The sequence below is a fragment of the Gymnogyps californianus genome, unplaced genomic scaffold (genome assembly GCF_018139145.2).
Source record: "Gymnogyps californianus isolate 813 unplaced genomic scaffold, ASM1813914v2 HiC_scaffold_138, whole genome shotgun sequence".
Taxonomy (NCBI): Eukaryota; Metazoa; Chordata; class Aves; order Accipitriformes; family Cathartidae; genus Gymnogyps; species Gymnogyps californianus.
Window position 1 is genome coordinate 120,926 of NW_026114019.1, and position 6,000 is coordinate 126,925.

The 6,000-nt window shown below is 36.1% G+C and overlaps 1 protein-coding gene across 1 annotated transcript in view; it reads right to left on the reverse strand.

Moving 5' to 3' along the window:
* LOC127028023 (rapamycin-insensitive companion of mTOR-like) overlaps positions 1-3,315 on the reverse strand; it is a 63,701-nt gene extending 60,386 nt beyond the window's left edge. Inside the window, exon 1 of the mRNA XM_050913852.1 lies at positions 3,257-3,315. The gene's annotated coding sequence lies outside the window, so the exon portion shown is untranslated. The remainder of the gene's footprint in view (positions 1-3,256) is intronic.
* Between the last annotated feature and the right edge of the window lie 2,685 nt (positions 3,316-6,000).

Below are 6,000 nucleotides of genomic sequence, written 5' to 3' on the forward strand. Positions count from 1 at the left end.
TCATCAGTAAAGTATTGTCACTGGCCCACCAAGCTTCACATCTAAGTGTTTGGAAAGAATATTAACATGAACGATCTGCATATATTCACTAGCACCGTATAATAAACAGTAGCAGCCAAGATGGAGAAAAGGTGATAAACAGGTCTATACAAAAAGGATTCCAAAGCGCATGCAGAGGACTGTTTATCATCTTAAAATCACATTAAAATAAAACTGGTTAGCCATGTGAAGCACCCAGAAGAGCTTACACAAACTTTATTCTGCTAATCTTTTGAAAGACTTGAAAGGAGTTATTACAATAGTGTATAAAAAGGCATAAGGTGTTGCTGAAGATTGTATTAAGGGGTATAAAGAGGTTATAGGGTGATGAAAAGTAGTTTCACAAATCAAAATCTGAAAAGATGAATTCAAAGAGCGGAGGTGAATGGAAGATTTTTATCCAGTTAAGTACTAGGTTCACAATCTCCTTTTGTAGACACTATTCAATATACAATTCATGATTTGGAGAAAGGAATGGGAGGGAGGGGAATACAGAGGGCAATATTGTTTATATTAACGAGAATAGGATGGGGTTATGAGAAACTTCAAGGGGACTTAAAAAGTATCTGTATGCATAGTTAACAAGATGGTGAAGAAAATTCAAGATTTTTAGATGTGAGTTAATGCACATCAAGAAAAAAAAAGTCTTATAAACCCATACTACATGATTCTAAAATAGCCATCGGATCAAGAAAGTGATTTTCATATGCACACTCCATGTGCATCTGTGGCTGAAAGAGCCAAAAAGACACATCATGATTGCATAAGAGAAAAAGTAAGCGCAATACTACTTGCCCTAGTATTTTAAGTGTCACTGCAGAAATGAAAAGAACTTCTTAAGACAGCATTAAGGCTGATAAATATTAATACTGATAAAAAGCCTGGAAGAACTAACAAAGGATGGAATAAGAAAGAATATTCATTATCTATTACAGGATCATTTTTTTACCTTTTTCTAAAGCATCTCATCTACTTACTATAGAAAGATAACAATGGTTTTGACAAATCTCCATTTGATCCAGTCAGGTAATTGTGAAAATTCTGAATTTTGCTTTTATGGCCAAAGCCTCTCGGCACATTACTAGAAGACCTCAAAAGTTTGAGGCCTACCAACACTCCATTTTCTTCGTGGCTCAAGGCTTCCTCTCAGCTGTCAATGGTATGGTGCTTTGGGAACCAGCAAGACCCATTTACACTGGGAACGACAACAAAATGTGTCACTATTATCTCCATCTGCTGGCAGGAAGAAACTATAATCAGGCACCTGGACTAACAAAATACTAAAAAGAGAATGAGTTCTAAAAACCCAGGTCTTTAATTGCAATTATTCTCAAGTTATTGCAGACAATTGCAGACTAAAGACAACTGTCTTTAGTTTGGGTAAATATTTTATCAAGGTTACTGATCCCAAAACCTAGAATTTTATAGGAAGTCTATAATTATTCTTGAAATCATCAATTCCCTTATAGTTTAATGCTTTAAGGTTAGCCATTCATACTTCACAGATGCAGAAAACTCACACAGTATTTTTTGCATCCAAATAACTTTTCTCATTTTCAAAGAAAAACAAGTTTGTTCTGTAGAACAAAAAGGTTTCCCTATGGAAATTAAGATAACATTGAGAACATCAGCAAAGCAAATTACAGAACTTGCATGTTATTTCCAAAGCCTACCTCAAGGTCATTTCCTAAATTAATTAATTTAAAAGTTCAGTATTTGCAAGTTACTCAGAATAGCTGCATAGCAAAATAACCTGCAAACAGAATACTACTGCAGAATGGCTATAACCCTGTAGGGCAAAATTTTTGAAATTGCTTGAAGAGTCTATATTTTATAAAAACAATCCAGCCTATAAATATTTCGGAAAAACCACCAATCAACACAATTATGATTGTTAATATCTGAGTATTTGGGTTGTATGCTTGAGCTTGAAAATTATCACTATAGCAGAATAATCTACATGTAAGTGTAAAAAATTTGCTTCTCGTACATACACAGAGGAATCACTGGACTGACCAAAGTAATGTCGCTAACCAAGATAAAAAATTAAAGACAGATAGCAGGAAAATTGAGAAACCATTTTTTGCATTTTTTTAAAGTAGGGGGCTATTTTTCTTCATGTGTCTGCTGAGAACAACATTTTTATCTGTTCCTTATCAACATCCTTAATTGTGTTTGGATTAGCAGATCTTTCTGCAAACTTTTTCCTATAAAAACAAACAATAGTATTTGTATAACCTTTTAAGACTTGTATTTTAAAATATTTGGTAAAGAACTCTGAATTTTGAAGTTATACTGTTAAGTGATGTTTAGTCCCATCATAAAACACTATAATAGATTACATAAATAAGATCAGAAGACGATAACCTATTAAAACTCACAGTAAAATACAGATTCACAAAAACACTTATTAGCATTTTTTAGCTCTAGCAAGGAAAATCAGTTCTATTTAAGAAAACAACTTACAATATTTCCACAAGAAAAAGTACACAAGTTTTCCCAAAATTTTACTTAGAGTGACTAGCTTTTCTAAGCTTTCTTTCTTAAGTCAGATAACTAAACTGAAAGAACACTAAATCATATTAAATATTAGACTAAATCATATTAAATACTAGATCTCATATTAAATACTAGATCTTAATTGTTTCTGCCACCAATGCTGAGTCTCAGGACAAATTTACCAACATCTGTGCAAAAACACAGAAGTTCTGGAAATAAGCATGTAGTTACCTTTGACTGTCAGAAATGGCAACAAAATATAGGAAAATTCCCCTTGAAAGTACATACACAGGGTTTTAGTAGCAAGGAAAGCAATGCTACAAAGATAAATATTCACACCAAATTAACATTAAATGTTTATCTTTAAATCCTGGTTCTACATCAAGAGTATGCTCTACATTCTGTAAGAGCACAGTTTTAGTAAAAGTGCTTTCGGCAAGTACTGAGATGTTTAGAGGTATTTTTTACGTTTATGAGGAATATAGTAAAGACATCCACACTTTAACTTGGAGGGGTTTTTCCCCCTCTTTGCCGAAAGCATATAATGTATTTGATTTTACTCATTAAAATATTTGAAAGGTGTATATATTTGCATTAAGAAATTTCAAACACATTAGAAGTACAAAATACTAGCTCAAAAGTACAAATAAAATTGATTTAATTGCACCTAGAACAATTAAAGTACCCTAATATTGCTCTAGTGCTCCTTACAACTTACCATATTATGATGCTGTCATACGTAAAACCTAGCTTTTCTTCAGCATGGCCAGTATTACAAAGGAGCTGAAAACAAAAGAAAACATCTATTACTTATAAGACTTTAAAAATGACTATGTAAAACTGAAGATTTCTTGCAACGCTTTCAAAGACAACTGAGGAATTTCATTCATGGCAAGGGGAAACTTACCAACTTCAGACTTCCCTGAGAATTTCTGCAGTCAGTATTCTATGACTATATATGCCAGACACAAACCTGTGGCCTCTCATACTAGAGAAAAGCTTGCACAATTGTGTAAGCTGCCTACTGGTCAGTTTTTCAACTCCAGATTGCTCCTCTTGCTGCCTTTAAGCTCTTTTCAGAGGAGCCATTAGTTGTGCAACTGGTAACCTGAGCAGAGATGAAAAAGACTGAAGTCAAAGCACATCTGCATTCAAAAAGAGGGCTTGGGTGAGTTCTGAAGCAAAGATTGACACTGATGGTCCACTGTCATGTTTTGCCACAGCAGCACAGGTGTAGAAAAAAGGCACCGCCAAGCGTCCCATAATTGACATTTGGCCTGGCCTGCCATCGATTCCATAGAATTTGTACCTCTGAAAAAAAAAAAAATCAGTGCAAAGGTTGAATTTATGCACACAAAAAGACACCAATAAACTGTCACAAATTCTGAACATTTCAACCATATCTGTCTATTTTGAGCACAAGACTGAAGATTTACAAGTGCAGTTTTTACGTCCAAAACCAATCTCAAAAGGAGCAATCTAGTGCATGCCTGTTTTAGCCTCTTGAGAAAAGGAAAACTGTCTCTTCTGTAAGAACAGCTGATGCTGTTCTCCTTTGCAAGAGCTGCAAATAAATTCCTAGTAATCTCATTTACTACCCCTAACTAAAATTATAAAATATTACGTCCAAATCCCAAAGCACTTTTCCAAGCACTTCCAAAAACTCAAGTGACTAATACCGATTGCAATAGCTTTGCACTTTGTCCTTTTCAAAAGGGGTTCAGTTTTGCGTTCAGTTCTGAGCCAGCGCGGTATTAACAGTTTCTCCTCAGTGAGGAATTCAGGAAGTGTTTGTGCCAACTAGTGAATACCCCTGTTCTAAAATTATTAAAATATATCAAACTCTGTGCCATGTTCGTGTTCTGTGCCAAGTGCAAGGTCCTGCACCTGGGTCAGGGCAACCCCCAGTATCAATACAGGCTGGGGGTTGAAGGGGCTGAGAGCAGCCCTGCAGAGAAGGACTTGGGGGTGTTGGTGGATGAAAAACTGAATATGAGCCAGCAATGTGCACTCGCAGCCCAGAAAGCCAACCATATCCTGGGCTGCATCAAAAGAAGGGTGGCCAGCAGGTCGAGGGAGGTGATTCTGCCCCTCTACTCCACTCTGGTGAGACCCCACCTGGAGTACTGCATCCAGCTCTGGAGTCCTCAGTACAAGACAGACATGGACCTGTTGGAGCGGGTCCAGAGGAGGGCCACAAAAATGATCAGAGGGCTGGAACCCCTCTCCTATGAGGACAGGCTGAGAGAGTTGGGGTTGTTCAGCCTGGAGAAGAGAAGGCTCCAGGGAGACCTCATTGCGGCCTTTCAATACTTAAAGGGGGCTTATAAGAAAGATGGGGACAGACTTTTTAGTAGGGCCTGTAGCGATAGGACAAGGGGTAATGGTTTTAAACTAAAAGAGGGCAGATTCAGACTAGATATAAGGAAGACATTTTTTATGAGGGTGGTAGAACAACTGGAACAGGTTGCCCAGAGAGGTGGTAGATGCCCTTTAAAGGTCCCTTCCAACCCAAACTATTCTATGATTCATTATATGTATTTACTACTAACAATAAGAAATTTATAATAAACTAAATGAACAGTTAATTTAAGTTTACTGTAAGTTGAAATATTTAATGTGTTCCATGCTCCTGTTCTACTGTTCACCTCCACCTGAAAAATCAGCATACTGCACAGAAACTCTGCTTTTAAGTAAACCCATTTTATTAGCATGAAGGTTTAAATTCAAACACTTAGGTTTATGCTCAACGAGTACAAATTCTTCCAAGGATCACATTACGGGGTTTTTTACCACAATTATTTTTCATATTGTGAGAAAAACGCATAGTGGTAATGCAAAGTTGTTAACGAGATAGATTACTAAATTGGCCTGGATCAGCTCCATATTTGGGCTCAAATAATGTAAGTTAGTTGAAATATTTGGAACTTTGCATTTTTAACAGTGGCTATAATCAAATATGATTATAAAACATAAGGAAAGTTATTAGACAACGTATTTTCCTCCACCTTTCAAATTTAAGTGATAATAAAACTAGGCAATTGCATACATTAACTGGTTATGACAGTATGTCACTTCCTAGCATCAATCTATTTTCATGCCATGTTCTTGGACTGCCTAAGGCCACCACTGCTGCTTTAGCATTTCTATTGACAAGTTATAAACTCTAAAAATTGGCTGGCCGTGTAAGCAAAACAGTGTGATAAGACAGTGAGTAAAAACAGTTCGTTGTTCAGTTTCAGACAAGTACATCAATAGTTGTTTAGGCTCATCATTTATACATCTAAACCTTTTCCCATCATTCCACCCCAAACACAGATGAGAAATCCTAATTTAACATACCAGATTATCTTCAACAGTCTTTTTTCCTACTTAAAAAAAAAAAAAAAAAAAAAACACAAAAACAACCCAGAATTATAATTCTGATGTAGGGGGGGGGGGGAAAAAAAAACCACACCCCAA